Source organism: Amblyomma americanum, chromosome 6 (assembly GCF_052857255.1).
Source record: "Amblyomma americanum isolate KBUSLIRL-KWMA chromosome 6, ASM5285725v1, whole genome shotgun sequence".
NCBI lineage: Eukaryota > Metazoa > Arthropoda > Arachnida > Ixodida > Ixodidae > Amblyomma > Amblyomma americanum.
In genome coordinates, this window is record NC_135502.1 from 87514615 (window position 1) to 87531276 (window position 16662).

At 44.6% G+C, this 16662-nt stretch overlaps 1 pseudogene across 1 annotated transcript in view; it reads right to left on the reverse strand.

The window, feature by feature from the left end:
- Positions 1-5638: 5638 nt before the first annotated feature.
- Positions 5639-16662, reverse strand: part of LOC144094822 (uncharacterized) — a 45414-nt pseudogene continuing 34390 nt past the window's right edge. Inside the window, exons 2-5 of the transcript XR_013306587.1 lie at positions 11639-11989; positions 9777-10091; positions 6675-6926; positions 5639-5781 (exon numbers count right to left, since the gene is read on the reverse strand). The product of XR_013306587.1 is annotated as an uncharacterized LOC144094822 (transcript). The remainder of the gene's footprint in view (positions 5782-6674; positions 6927-9776; positions 10092-11638; positions 11990-16662) is intronic.

The following is a 16662-nucleotide window of genomic DNA, read 5'->3' on the forward strand; positions in this document are numbered from 1 at the left end:
GTTCCCACACACGGACACTGCCGCATGAGACACGCGAGGACCCCACTCACAAACCGCTCTGGTCTCCTTTTTACAAATAAATGTTTATTCTCTCTCTCACACTTTAACCAAGCCGAACAAACGTGTCTCGGTGGCCTAGGGGTAGACTTTTTTACTCGGCGCCAAAGGGGCACGGACTCGATTATGATCTCATCCCAGTTTTCTTTTCAGTGCAATCAGTTTACTTAACACTCTTAACGCGTCATAATGACGTTTGAGTCACAATGCCACCTTATACACAATCTTTTTGGCGTTTAAATCCCGTTTGACGTTAGTATCTTTCCGACCAATCCGCAGTTTCTCTCGCTCCGCCGAATTCTCAGCTGAAGGGGAGCATTAATGCTACCGCGTTAAAATGGTAGCGCAGAAAACAGTATTTCGTAGTCTGAACACACAGGACTTGTTGCTTGACAGCGGACTAAAGAGGACTCCAATGTGTGTATCCCTCGTGCAGATCAAAAACGTTAAAGCGATAGTTATACCGAATACACTTGTCACCATCTGCGTTCACTTCCTTACCAGCCGCCGCGGTGGCTCAGTGGATATGGTACTCGGCTGCTGACCCGAAAGATGTGGGTTCGCACCGGGCCGCGGCGCTCGCATTACAACGAAGGCGAAATGCTCGAGACCTGTATTCTGTGTGATGTCAGGGCTCGTTAAAGATCCCCAGGTGGTCGAAATTATTTGGGGGCCCTCCGCACCGGCGTCCCTCAAAGCCTGAGCCGCTTTGGGGCGTTAAATCCTATTAAGCAAACCAAACCAATTACACGTTGCACTGAACACGTTGGCGCGCATGGGATGCAATATTCTCAGGTCATTTTATATCCCTTTTCACATGCCTCTTCCTATGGCTCAGGCCCACTTTGATATCAGAGATCCTGTTATCACTGTGATTGCTGTTAGCGCTTTCTTTGGCCAACACGCGAATGCGATACTTTTTGCAGTTAGGGCGCATGAAGGCGGCACCATACCAGGAGCGAGGACCGAGTACAGCCCTCGACGTGAAATTTACTATTCTCATTTGCACAGATAGAAAGAATATTAAAAGAACGCTCCATAACGAGGCAGTCATCAATTACTCCCCAGTTAGGACTCTTATGCATATATTTGGTCTTTTCTAAATTTTCCATAGTTGTTATTTCAAGATAAACACAGAAATATAATATAAGCTTCTTTCTGGAGTATGGGTTATATGTTTGCTTAATATTTTCACTATCAGTAGTACGTAATCAGTGCACGTAACTACTGGACTACAGCCTTTGATACTGATAACCGAAAAAAAAAAGCAACGAAGAAGCGGATGATGGGGTAGGGGAAACCACTGCAATATACCTCAGTGAGGAGAAAATTTGAGGCAAAATGCATAAACTAGCTACTTGGTCCCCGTAAGCTAAGTACAAACCTTGTACGCAGAGTGCAATGATCTAACGCAGAAGTGAGGAGAAGAACCTGAGCAAAGTGAAGTGTGATCTCTTGGCTAGTGCTTGTAAAGTTAACCCAAAATGCTAAAGAACAGTAAGGCAAACATTGACCTAAATTTATGCTATAAGAGTGGATTTGTTTTATAAAGGAAATGCATGTCAACCAAAGGTGAGGCCATGCATAGTAATACCTACCATTATTCTGGGCTCTACTGAAGCTGTCGCACTCTGCAAGTTTGCGGAGTGCAAACAAAGCAATACTGAACAGAACTATAACACACAGTACTTACCGCAAAGGTTTCATCACGTACGCCCACAACTGCTGATCCGGCCAAGATTTAGAGGTGTTATGCAGCTGATTAACTTTTATTATTATTCTTAGGAGAGTGTTTTTCGTTGCGACGATTTTTGTTTGTAATAAATATCTGGCTCAGGATGTCAAAAGCTGGATTCACTTACCATCTGCTGTAACAAAACAATGCACGGGAGCCGCTTGATCCAACGCTTATCTCTCTTAATACATATTAAATTTGGGCGCATGCATATTATTAGCTTGTTAATGACCGTCATCTTTCTGGGGCGCTGTATGAAGATGCTGCAACGAATATTATAGCCGCGTCAAAATATAATAGGCCCCAAGGACCAAAAAAAAACTGGACTCAACGGAAAGAGACAGCGCATTATCGCGTTTACTTCCACCAATTGGTATATTTTGCAGGTTTTCGGGCCTATTATGCCTCACATGCTGGCCTACAACCATACTCTACCAGGCAGTACTAAGGGTCAATTGTCATGTGCTCCGAGGCACTTGACCGCATAGTGGCGCTGTCGATGAGGCTCCACCTGTGGCCACATGATCCAGATGTCCATTGGAGCGAGCGCACGTGGGGATCTGGGCGGGGGCGGGTACAGCCAATCGCATCATCGAGATGCCAGGTACGATTTGGCCATGGCGAGTATTTGTACAAATTTATTTCCGCTCGGAGTTGGTGAGGGCGCTGAACACATAGCATCAGTGATTAAAGCTTCTAAGGCCGTGATTCAAGCTTCTAATTCAGTAATAAAAGCTTCTAATTATGAATTAGAAGCTAGAATTGGATCAAATAAGTGATTAAAGCTTCTAATTCTAGTTATTAAAGCTTCTTCAGGAGGGTCGAAGGAGCAGAATGTAAAAGTGTTACCGTGCGGAGTGACCACAAGCCGCACAATGCAGCAGTTAGATGTGGAGTTCTTTCACCGAGGGAGTGAATGAAAACAAAAAAAAAGCATACAAGTGTAATTTGGTACGAAAAGCCTTTATTACGAAAGGGCAGGCAGTGTGTTGAGCGTGGCACTAAGTTTACGGTTGCTTGTCCAGTCATCTCATGGCTGCAGTTTCCCTTGTTATTCGTTGTACCTCGTCAACCAGTACACGCTACCACCTACAAAGTCAATACGATGAGCCGTGGTGCAGTTTGTGTACGCTACTTGTGCCGCATGGCGTAAGGCAAGCGAGTGAAGCTTTTTAAAATCCCCTCTGCCAGGCACAAACTGAAAAAAAAGTGAGCAAGAGAAAGAAATAGCAAAGCAGTGTTATGAGCGATCACCACCGATAAAAATACTGCTGAATTCTTAACACTCAGCGATCATACCATTATACTCTTGGCCCTTAATCGCTTTTTGAGTGGCCTTCTTCCGTGGAAGTGAAGAGACGACAAGGGCGAAAAGATTTCTTTTTTTTTTTTTTTGCTGGGTATGTTTCAGTATTTGTGGTTCAGTTGAGAGCATGTAAAGTTATGCGTGGTTATATTGTAATATTGCATTGCATTACTGCACCCATATCTTATACCTGGGTGGAGGGCAGTCGGATTGGAAATTGAGCAGAGATGATATATTAAATGCACTTTAACAAGGCGTCCAGTATTCCTGACGCAGCTCACCTTTGGCGCTGCACACTGGATCTATCAAGGCAGCAAACATCAGTCATAGAGGCGCTGTTCAATTTCCCAGCGGTACACTTCTCGAATCGCCTGTTGGCCTTCGTGAAAACTCTGATGTGAAAGCTGGTTGACTGGTCTCTAAAAATCGGAAAAGAAATAAGTATGTGAACACCTTTTTTATATTTCGGATATTAGATACTTAAACGTAACGGCATCAAAGCTTGAGAGGCCGTTGTATAAAGAATTAGTCGAACGCAGTATTATGAACTACATTAATATGCAAGACACATGATGTCCTTTTCTTCATTTCAAGCCAGGTATTTAGAACAAAATTGTTATCATGCAGTTCGTAATAAGCCGCGTTACCTTATGCACATAAAAATTTACAATGTCCTTGTTTTCCATTTTGACGAGTGTGCCTCTAGGTGAGCATAAAACAAGAAACAAAGGGATATTTTAATAGTTTTTGTATAAGTTCAAAATATCGCAAACACAAAAAGCCTATATTTGCTATTTCTGAATATATTATGAGGCAATAATCTCCTCCTTTTCCGCCAACTATTATTGGGAGCGTAACTGTTTGCATTCAAGTTGTTCTTCATTTTTGTTCTCTAACGGGTGCTTGATTGCATTCCTTTTCTGTCTGTCCTAAATTATTATTAACTTGCAGTCATTTCCCAGTGACATGTCCTGCGGTTGCGTTTGATACCGCATAATTTATAAGAAGTGGGCTGAGTGTGAGCTTCGCACAACAACATCAAAGCAGTTCAAATGAAACACGATCAGCTTTCACTGAATTTAAAAGTAGCGCTCTGCGTGCCTTCACGAGTTTTGAGGATATATCGGTTCTGAGGAAGTTTCGTTTTTTTGATTTTGGCAGGATAGACAACAACGGCCAATCAAGTTGTTGAGAAAGGCATTGTTCGCGCAAACATAAAAACATATAGGCTGAGTGTTATTGATATTTCCGAATATCTGGCCCTCTTATTAAGCTTCACAGTAACTACGTGGACAGTTATATGTCATGTGCGGCGTGCTGAACTAAACGACAAGAGCCCAGCTCCAACCTTACACATCTGGGAAAAGAATTGGGCTTCCAGGATGATGTAGATAAAGGAACACCCGGTGTGGATACACCGCGAATTGAAAAGAGTAATTTTGTTACAAAAATCGAAGTTATTTTCGTGTGGGAACGATGGGATTTGTTGTATACGTCACCCCAAACGGAACTTGTGTACAGCAGTTATGAACTTCTCATTTTAAACCAGGGAGACGAGAACGTAATGGCACAGGGCTGATTTTCTGTTCGTGGAGTTTTTCTCCTGAATGCAAGGAGCCATAAGCGAAGAGGTTTCTCAGGGCATTTTTTATATTTATGTTTCCATGGTGACTAGGGACAAAATAATCTTGAACTCGGGCAAGTGTTTCAACAGAATTACGAGCTGAAGCACTCCTCTACGCTTCCTCTACGAAGAATAGGACGGTGAACCTTATAGACTGACCAATTGGGGCTAATGAGAGTGTTTCAATTGATTGTTTCGGCGCAAGCATCACGCATCGTCGGAGGCACAACACAGCCAGCAGCGTCGAGCAAGAAGTTGAGAAGCCGCTGGTGGAAAAGCAGAGAAACATGATTTTGACGTTCACTGACACTTTTCTAGACTCCATGCTTCAGCGGAGTCAAGCAGTGACCGCCCGAATACACTTGCGTGAAAAGAATTGACGCATTTGGTTATTGTTAAATGGCATTGTTTAAACTGTTGCGCTATTTTGTAATAAGAAAATCATATAAGTGCTGACGCCTTCACGCAACGCAGAAAGCTGATGTTCAAAAAATTTGCTGTGGGAACAAAATTTCGCCTAATATTATTATAAAAATTTGTTGCCCTAGTGTAAAAAGTCTTATATTGTCGTCCCACTAACCACGCGTGCGCAAATTTTAGTGCAGTAAAAAAAGTAAATAAAAAAAACTGGAATATCAAATATTTCCGTTCACTGCTGTATGTTCAAAACGGAGGATCAGGTTTAAGAAAATGCTAGAAGGCAGCACTGTTAAATTTCGCTGAGCAACCCGGAATGTGCGCTTATACAATGAATGTCCAACCCCGGCAAGGTCTAATAAATTTTCTAAAAAATTTCAACTTTCGCCAAAGCATGTTTTTTTTTCTGAGACCAAATTTTCTTTTCGTAGGCACCGAAAACTAAGAGCAGAGAGTGAATGAGATTATATTCTCACCTTTGCCTAGCTGCCGGGTAGCTTAGGCAAATCCCGAGAGTTGCCGTAGTTGCTAGTGGCTTCTACGTCAAATTCAGCGTCAAACGAAACGACAGGAGTGCAGACAACGTTGACATAATGGCAGTGAGCAAGCGATTTCGTTCCACATCAGCTTGGCCGTTAATTTCTGAAACGAGGGCACATGAACGATGAACATGAAAATAATTCCTGTTCGCCTGATATACAGGTTTTCAGCTAAACGAAACTTCGTTAATTCGAATAGACTAAGCATTTAAGCTTGCATCTGTGGTGCTGATACGTCTCTAAGCACATCGCAAAAAAACTGCGCAAAACAAGCCGTTTCTCAATATGCAATCTTAACATTTGTTCTACTTCACTATACCATTCACTCCACTGTTACAATTCTTTTTCATTTATCAAGCATGGCAACATTTAATCAATTTCTTTGCCCGCAAATAATCCCGCCGTGCTTCGGAATAAACTAAATAGAGAGAGAGAGAGAGAGAGAGAGAGAGAGAGAGAGAGAGAGAGAGAGAGAGAGAGAGAGAGGCGAACGGAAAGGCAGGGAGGCTAACTAGGCGACGCCCGGTATGCTACCCTACACGTGGGAAGGGGAACGGAGGGTAAGATAGAAAGGGGAGAGAGCAAAGGGAGATGACTTTTCCACATGTCCGTTAAAAGAAATAGGATAAACAACAAACGAAGGCTCTGAAATGCTTACGGGAAAGGCATTACAACGAGCGGTTACGTACACATGTCATGGAAAAGAGCAATGATCGAAAACTCGGATTATGACACCTGTGCGTACGGGTCGCGTGTGTGTCAAGTCTTTTTTATAACTTAAATTATTTTTTCTAGGGAGGCTGTTCTTGTAACACCCAGGATTGTTTATATCGTTCACGATACCACAGTGATGACTTCTGGAGCCTCGATATTTTTCCAAACACCACTTTTTGCCGTAGTTTGCAGCGTCACGGCAACTACTGCTAGCTACCATCTAACCAACCGCAACGACACACTGGGCCCGAATCCTGGTCGGCACGAGTGTGCTTGGCTCACCACAGATGACGGTTTTGATGGTTCTAGCCACTGCCATAGGCGGCTATTCTCCTGAGGATGTTACCGGAGAAGGTGGCGCCACCCAGGAGCCCTTGCGGCACACCAGCTGCCTTGGTCCTCGCAGTTCGTACCCTTCAAGGCAGTGGTAGCGTGTGACAGATCCTTCGGCCGGTGACCTCCAGCATGTCTCCTCGCCACTTACGTTGTAGTAGCCGTTGACGATCTCTTGCGGGTCCGGTGAGCATCCAGCGTCTGCGCCGGCAAATAAAGTTTTAGCCGCATGCTTCCGCAATTTGAGAGTTTTATATGGATGCGGCCGCTTTTGGTACATTGGCAGTAACGTCGGCTCTAGAATCCTATATACGAAGCGCAGCAACCAGTGCTTAGGAGTACAGTTGCGCTTTATATAACTATCCTACAGGCGTGCTATAAAGCGGTATCTTAATACAGAAGTGAATTCTTGACCTCCTCACTTGTCGCGTTCGTGTCCGGATTCCGAGCTTTAACGCCAGTTCGGTACTGCTTGAGTGCCTCGATGCCTGCGTCGGTTTCTCAGTTTTTATCTTAAATAAGCCCTCGATGCTTGGCCGCGGCGTTCGATGGTCTCATGCCTCAAAGATGCAGAAATGCTGGTTTCCGCAAAGCTATTTTGTTGTTGCTAAATTGAGCGCGTGCCCTTGAATGGTGCTGAAGTCACGGTCTTTTTCCTTGTCGAGTTTCACTGGCTCGGCTTGGTAACACTATTGCTCTCCGATGACCGTTTTGATAGGTGTATAATATGTTTAAAATCCGGCTGGTATGTCAATGTCCTTATTCTGCAAAGTGTTGTGTTATTATTGCAGAAATAAATTGTCATTCTCCACCTTGTACATTCTGAGCTTGCAATACGGGGACTGTTTCTGCCTTCTTCGCCGCCATCGGATGTCGAATGATAAGAAGCTTTGATTTTTTTCTGCGGAGCATGTGTGTTCAAAGCCTTCGATAACAGAAGAAGTAAGACACCATAGAAGTCCAGATCAGCGACACCCCAGTTCATGAAGTGGAATCATTCAAAATGCTCGGGATTCATGTCAACCACAGGGGGCAATAATTCACTCACACTACAATATCTTAGTGACGTGGGTGAACAAGTTGCCCGATTAATTAGCAGAATCACCCTTCGCCTTATACAGGCATTTGTCATCAGCCGCATGGTATATGTGGGACCATGCCTTCTGCTGAAGACAGTTCATATAACGCATCTGGACAGCATAATTAGAATGCGCTGTAACAGAGTTATGGGACTACCGCTATGAACATCGACAGAGCGGCTGCTCCGCTTAGGAGTCCACAAGATGATTTAAGAACTCATTCAGGCACTCTTCACCGCTCAAGTGGTCCGACTGGCGACCACATAGACAGGAAGAACGAACCTCAATAGTCTCAATATTGAGTGCCCCCTCAACCTTACTAACCAAGCCATCCCAAGCGCCTGGAGGGAATTCTTCAAGTCTACTCCCCTTCCAAGAAGCATGCACCCGACGTACCACCCGGCACGAAGACATGCAAGGGAAAAGAAAATACAGAAACACTACTGCATGCAGGAAGGCGTATTCTACGTCGATGCCGCGTGTCCTGAAGGTGTACTAGCCACGGTGGCAGTTGTCCACAAAGGGAAGATAGTCGACAGACTTACAGCAGTCTGCCACAAAAGAGCGGCAGAATAGGTGGCTATAGGTTTCACGACCACACACCCCCCTCGCAATAAAAACTCAGACTCAAAAATATCACACCGAAACTTCATTAAGGTTAGGATTCCTCTGTTGGCATCCTTGATCCTCCAAACGTGACAAGCCTACGGTGAAATCAAATAGTTGATGTGTATACCTGGTCACCAGAGTACAGAAGGGAACGAGTTGCCACACAACTCAGACCGAGCTTTTCTCCCCCGGGACACCGAGAGATGTACAGTATGGTCCACTGTTAAAGGGAACATGCGATCGCGTGTCGTTGGTTTTCCGCGAGGCGCTGCTGCGTAAAATCGAGAAAGAATGTCGCGCTGATTATAGACCAGAGTTTTTTTCGGCATTCTGTCCCCCTGCATGGATCTCATTTTTCGCACCCACAACACATAGATTACCTCTTCTCGCTGCTGAATTGGCTTTTTCCATTCTGTTGTAGCATTTCGTGCGAAATAAGCAACATTTTCTCCGGACTAGATTATCCACGTGTGAGTGCTTTGGTCATATGCCACTCAACGTGTACTGTACGCGTTGAGTGTACAGTACGGTACGGTACGGTACGGTACGGTATGATATGGTATGGTATAGTATGGTATGGCATTGTATGGTATGGTATGGCATTGTATGGTATGGTATGGTATGGCATTGTATGGTATGGCATTGTATGGTATTGTATGGTGTTTTATTGTATCGTATGGTATGGTATGGCATGGTATGTGCTCACAGAGAGTCCAAGAGGTGTTTGGTGGCATCTCACAACCGCGCGTTCTGCCTGATATCTGCTGTAACCCTTACACATACGTGCACAAAGCATGCGTTAGCGACTTACGACAGCGAGTTCCACCCGATGACGCCTAATGCGGCGATGATGTACAGGTAGTGGGTTGGAAAGAGCAGGGTGGTGTCCTTAGTCCGGGCTTCATTGGCGTAAGCAGCTACCCTTGCTCGTTCGATAAGTTGACGTCCTTCTTTCGAGCTAGACAGCACCGCCTCCCGCCGCTCCGGGGTTGGCTGAGTTATGCTATCAAAGACTTGGTCTTTTTTGGCAGGCTCATACCATATGTACAGGTCTGCCTTCTCCCAACAAAATTTGCGTTCTGATTCGATGAAATCCTGGTTTGTGGCGTGTAGTACTAAAAGGGCTGTGGAATGTGTGAGTCTGTTTTCTATGGAGGTACATCTCCTGGTTCTTTCTCAGGTCACACGATGTTGGGCCGCGTGATATTGCGAAATATTAAAGCGTGCTTGTAACTCACGGTAAATGACAGCGCTCCATGGTGCATAAATGTCAATCAGATTAACAATGCCGACAGGAAAAATTACACAGCGACATGCTCCCTCTTTGTAACTATAATCTCCGCTGAAAGACAATACCACCCACCTCAGAATAGCTTGTGGGAGATGCCCGAGCGCCAGTCGGTGCCCAAAACGATGACGTGGCAGCGGAAAGTCAGGTTTCGGTACGACAACCAATCACGCACTTGGAAGACGCGATGCAGTCGAACCTCGTAAGTTGAGTTTGCCGCCGGCTGGACGCGGTCGAAGGGCACTGTGTTCAGGTAGACGCCGGTCTCGTCATTGTACACACAACACGCGGGTGAAGGCTTGGGGAACATGCCTCCGCAGTCCAGTTCCACCGTCTCCGTGCACGACACGCGGTCTGAGAACGTCGTCCAGCTACCGTCCCTGCACGAGCCTGCAGGACACGGACCGAAAGAACGCAGCTTTTTAGAAAGTTTAATTACGTACAAAATGCTCGTTTTGATTTCTACACAAAGCTTAGAAATTCCTGAAGTAGGGAAGATAATACACTGTAATTACGCTGCTCACGCCAATTATTGATTTAACTAGAGGTTGCATATTGTTTGTAAGTAACAGTCGCTCCTTATTTGAGCCCAGGGATGTACATACACTGACTTGCATTGCTCAATACGCCAAGGAAATGTGCGAAAGGAAAAAGTGCATGATGTGGCGCTTACAGGCACCACAGGGGATTAAATTGGAAAGCTATCCGCGCGGCAACAATAGAGAATAAAATTGAACAGAGGAAAAGAATCCCTCCTCTTTAAGAAATGAATCAAGAACTTCATTTGCGAGAAAAAGAGCGCGGCTTCAAGAGCATCGATGTCGCTTGCGGTGAGAAGGCAGTCTACACAGAGAGAACTGTGACCAGAGAAAAACAAAGCGGAAATAGTGGTGTATACAGTAAAGAAAATACCAGAATAATCCAAAAAAATAAAAAAATTACAAGCACGCACGTTCACAGAACGGGACGCCGGCTCCATCTATTGCGCCTCACCATCGGCGGTACAACTTTCGTGGAGGGCGGTACTGCAGGTTGATAGTTGTCGAACAAAAAAATTTCGTACTCTCAGCTTAATTGCCTCTTCTTTTTGGTTAAAACGGCCTCTTTCCAGTACATGAATACATCTCCGGCGGATATCTCGCGTCTTATTCGAGTTCCACTGAACCGTGATGTTTGGACACAGTTCGCCTGAGAGTGCCGAGGATGGGAGCTGAAAGCATTTATTGCCTAATATGCCTTGAATCATGGCCTACAGAGATCACCGCAACCTTGCAGCCCCTACTTCCAGATTCGCAGAGCCGTTACTGGTCTATATAGCCACATACCTCTCACCCACAAGAACTTTCTTCGCACAGTTCACTCTATATGTCTTACCTCTCGTACCTATTATGTTGCCATAACAATAGAAATACCCAAACAAGAGATGATAGCAGATCAGAGCTCAATAATCTCAAATGTACGTGATGTAGAATACGTAATGGTTGGACAAGCTCGAAACAGAATAAATGGCAACACGCGCTTCCTTCAGTGCCCCGGCATATTCTTCTGCGCGCCCCTTTCTTGAGTATAGAGCCATTTGGTGTCTAACCCGCCAAGAGCTGTGTCATAAACGCAACACTTCAACGGCAGAGCTCCGGGTAGCACAGAACGACTGACTGGGAATGGATATGAAGGAGACGGCAGAAGCTATTTGCCGCCTCCGTTTTAGCGTTATCACACTTGTTTGGTTCCGTCGAACAAGAGTGGCTGAACGAGTTTCTTTGACTCCAGGTTATAGTCCGACAACAGCAATAATTGTTGCTTCTATTGTCTAGAGGTGAAAGAGAAGTTTAGCGTTAGTGCAAAGCTCATCGTATTTCACATGATCTCACTTGTGCAGGGGAGCATGACCGCAGACTTCCGGGGCTTTCATTACACAGACCGACGTTTGCACTCACCGACGATGACAGTCAGGAAGAAATCGTTTTCCGAGGCACCAGCATCAGTCTCCACCCTGCAGGTGTAGTTTCCCTGCATGGACATGTATGCGTTGAGGATGGTGATGAAGGAGGGAGAGCGGTTGCTCAGGTCGACTCGCTTGTCGAACAGGTTTCGCGCCAGCGGCCGGCGCCCCTTGCGCCACACGTACACCTCGGCGCCATCTTTGAACCAGAGCACGCGCCGGAGCTCTTCGCGCGGCGACAGCACGAAGAAGCAGAGCAGCGTGGCCCCTTCCCCTTGTAGCACGTACTGCGTCTTGTTGCTGTCCGACATGAGGCGGACCTCGGTGACCACCACACCCAGCACATCTGTAGCAACAGAACAAAAGCGGATGGGAGAATCGGTCGAGGTTTCCTGCTTTCAATTTCACTTGTAGGCACGTCATCGTTTGACGTTGTGAGAGGGACACATCCTAGGCTTAGCCACCCCGGTGTCTCAGTGGTTATGGCGCTCGGTTGCTGTCTCGAGAGACGCGGGTTCCGGTCACGGCGGTCGAATTTTGATGGAGGTGAAATTATAGAAACCCGTGTACTGTGCGATGTCAGTGCACGTTAAATAACCCCAGGTGATCGAAAATTCCGGAGCCCTTCACTACGGCGTCCCTATAGTCAGAGTCGCTTTGGGAAGTTAAACACCAATAAACCAAACCAAACGCCATAAGGTTAGTTTCAGCTTGAATTCATATCTCAGAGCACAGGCACTTCAGCATTCTCCTTCTCAATGTGTCGGAGATTGTTGTGCCTTAGGCGTTAAGGGCAATGCATTATTTTTCGTGTTTAGTTTTAATTGTCCGCCATAACGAATGTCAGAGTGTTCATGGTGCGGAAGCCATAAGCTGTCCTTTCTTATACAGCAGCTGAGCTATTTCGCTCCAGACGTAAGTTTCGTCCTAATTCCTGAACAACCTTAGCGAAGCAAAAGGCCAAACCAGCAACGCCAGTGTTTATTTCGTAATAAATGCACCGATGCTGTTAATTTTAGTACAGATTGTAATAAATGCTATTCGCTCATAAATGTATGAATTCTTAGTGAAGAATATTCTGAAAATAGTAAACAATTCACATGATAAGCAAAGATATCTATGTCGAAAGAGGCACAACAGACTACCAAGTGTGAGCACAGTCATGGGAGGTATATCTGAAGTGGAAAAGCAGTGTGTCTTTCAGCAAAGGAAGAGAAAATGTACGAAATGAACTGGGTTTCAGACACGATGGTTGAGCTTGAGTGCAGTTGCTTAGGCATATGCAAGTTAAAGGCTTGAGTACAGTTTCCGTTCTGCAGCAGCGACGCTAAGGTTTCGCTTCCATCGTTCCACGATACACTGCTCCACATCTCTAGAGAATCTTGCCAAGATCTGTCAATAACGTGAAAACAACGTGGTAAATTAAACAAGTTGGTCTTATTTATAGGTGGATCATGTAACGAAGCATTCTTTTGGAGTCATCATTAGAAATTTTGCATTTAAAGTGACGGCAGCTTAATAATGCTTCTCGAGTGACGGACAGCGTTGAGCGCTTTATTTACTTGCAGAGGTACTGAGCGCTACCAAGGCTATTTTCACTAATTCCTGCGGAAGGGGGGTGGGTGATTTTAGCGCTTCAGTTTGAGGGATGTTATTTCGAATCCTAAAGCGGAAAACCGTGCTCTCACAAGTCATGTTCTTTTTGTTATCAGTTCAAAGAGAGGGGTGCATATATTGCTGTTCTCTTATCTGTTCGTGCGCACACGACTGAAGTTGTTTACAATCTTAAAATGAATAAAATTTCGTGAATGTCACAGACCTCATGCTACTTAATCGACAACTCCGAGCATGGGCAGTACCAGAAAAAAGAACAAAAGTACAGGCGATAAATACTCACATCCATTTAAAACTTCGTACATTTTGCTATGATTCGCGACTTTTATGTAGCCTACTTTGGTTCAAGAATTCAAGCCGCGATGAAAATCTAAACAAACCTTTTTTTGGCGAGATTTGATAAAACATTTGATAACTTTTAACCTTTGTACTTCGAAACGTTAAGTTTATTTAAAATTTGTTGAAAAACTGAACGCAAAATGCCGATATAACCATTCTGGAAAAAGGTTTTCGTATATACTGATTAATGACACGGCTTTAGTTTGCGCTGACAAGATTGCTTTTCGCGCACGCACCGAAAAAAAGGCTCTCATCGAAATTCTTTGTTCGCCTCGAGAAAGTTATAGGTTTTAAGATGTGCGCTTTCTCGTGGCGCTAAGCTGCAGAGGTTGGCGACGTAAGTGAAAAGTAAAAAAGAGCCCTGGCAGTTTTTCAATATGGCCAGCAGTGAAAGGACGTAACTCTTTGTTTGTCTAAAGCCATTGATTCTAAAGGATCATGGTCTAACTTGTTATGGCTGGAAAGCTTACACTGATTCGTTTCGAAGAAAAATACACTAAGCTGAGCCTGGCAACTCTTTTGCTTTTTGTTTCATAAGAAATCACATTGTGCCATGCGACGAAAGCGTCTTTTCGACGAAAAAAGTGGTCTTGGCGAAACGCTGCCACAAAAGCACCGGTTGGGCGTTTTTTTTTTCGTGAAACTAGGAAACCAATTACTTGATTTTTTTCTTAATTTTTACTCAAGACCTTTAATGCCCCCAACGAAGAGAAGGAGGCGCTATGGACAAAATATACAATTACTTAAAAAACAAATAAAGCAAGACGATAACAAATGGCCATCAAAAGATGTGAGTGACATCCAACCAGCATCAAATTTCCAGAAGACGTAGGTGCAAACCCCATAAAGATGTCAGCAGACCAAATATGGAAAATGAGAATATAAACGAAACAAAAAGGAAGGAAACATGCCGAGAAGTATAACGTGAAAAGCAATATAAACAAAGAATATATAACTGAGATGCGGCAGTAATGCAGTTTTGGGCAATAAACAGGAGTATATCGAAGCTCAGTAATCAATAAAAGCAAACAAATTACAAGGAGGATTAAGAGAAGCAGCGACCAAGAACAAGTATTAGCATAACAGTAGGTCAGCACTTCGAATTTTTCTAAGCTAATTGCAGTGGCAGTGGTTGACAGCTAGTTATTCCAGGAGATTACTGTGCTTTAAATAGCCGATGTCGAGTAACGGGATGGTGCGTGATATGTTAGAATTTGAAGCGGTGGTCGCAGCGTGAGAAAGCTGTTACGGGTGGCTGGAAGCAGTCACCGTGAAGTTACTGGTGGTGTTAAATTTTATGTGAAAGCGCTAGACGTGAAAGTTCAAGGCGATGCGATGACAGTGAGCTCAACGCATTTATTAAATCCTCCAGCAAGGAGGAAACTGTAGAAATGTAAATATTTCGAGAATATAAAGCGAGCAGCACGGCTTTGCGAAAAGTAGAAACTGTTACCGTAGGGGTGATGGGGTTACCATGTCATATATACCATTCAACATCTTCGAGGAGGAGAGATATCGAAGGACATAATTGAAAATTTCAGTTACAATATGCGATTCCTAGACATGAGTCAAGATAGCAGAAATTTTCTGAACATTAATTGTATGCCATCATACTGGCTGCAAAAATGGCAAAGATGGAGACCGGAAAGAGCAGTCGAAGTGGCCTCCTCAATCCTTCCGTGATCAAAAACAATTCCCGGCTCAAATTACCATTTCGTTATCCATAACAAATGTTTGACAACTCTCGCAACACGCGCGCGTGTAAATTCATTGCCTACTTTATTACCCATGAAAGTAGACCACCAAAGAGCGTTTCCTTAGGAGCTCATTTTCGTATTCTCTTTCGCTGATCATCTCCGCACACTCCAGCCGAGCACTTTCCTCCGTGTATATATAACACGTATTAAGGCCGAGCGCGACCGAGTGCCTTATATGAATTTTCATTCGGAGCTCAAAATACAACGACGGCAGCACATAGATGGAGCCTGGAAACTGAGGTGACGGTGGAGGTGGGGGTCCTCCTTTTTACAATTGTTCATCCACTTCTCCCTCTTTCTTGCATTCTTTCCACGAGTCTGTACTGCAGATTTATGCACACGCAACTCTCCGTCGGGTGAGCTTGCTTTCTGTTTTTCTGGTCCTTAGTTCGTTTGCATCGTTCTTCGCTTGCATTTCCTTCGCAGAATTTGTGAATATAAATGGTGAATTGCGAGAAGTTCCCGTCGGAGGAAAGAAAAATGTCGAAGGTCGTTTTTTTTTTTGCGGCATGGCTACTTATTTGTCGTGTAGTTTTTCTCCCTGGTTGGCGCCTTTCAGACCGCCTGAACGTGCTGAAGCCGCTGCAGCACTACGCCTGGACACGATGCAAATGTGATGAGGTAGTTACTGCGGGCATAATATTTCTTGCATATAGACTCCCTCACTTTGCTAATGAGCAGCCCTTGGCAATATTTCTCTTTCCTTTTGTGCTTTTTTACCCTCGTGATGCGGCTGTGACACGAACTTAACGGCAAGAGAAGCGAGTACGTGCTACGGTGTCTTGTACAAGCGAGTGCTTGTGTACAAGAGAGGAGACACGCTTCGCACTTCCGGTAAGAAAAAAGAAAGGACTGATGCTTATACCAAAGACAACGGGAACAGAACAAGAGAAGAGTGCTCTTTGAGGTTAAGCTAGAAACAGAAGTAAATACGTTAGTTATTTCGGGCACCAGCCTGTAGATCGGAAGTTGCAAAGCTGTTTGATATACACTCCGATGAAACGTGCAATCAAGAAAATGTATCGCAGATGTTTGCGAATTTTGTTTCGGGAAATAAACGAATACGCTGGGAGCAGAATATTCCTGTAAAAAGCGTTTTGTTGTACTTGTGGAGGCAACTAGGCTGTGCACGCTGCATAGGAAGGAGGCTTTCTCCTCTTTTGAGTGGGCAACAATCTGCTTTATGTCAGCTGCAACAGGCACCCTGCAGCTTGTCTTTTCCTTCGTCGCATTTTATGAACCCTTTGGCTCTGCGGCTGTGGTTACTAATCGAGCACTTCCTATGATCCAGGAAACGGGAGGCAGGCAC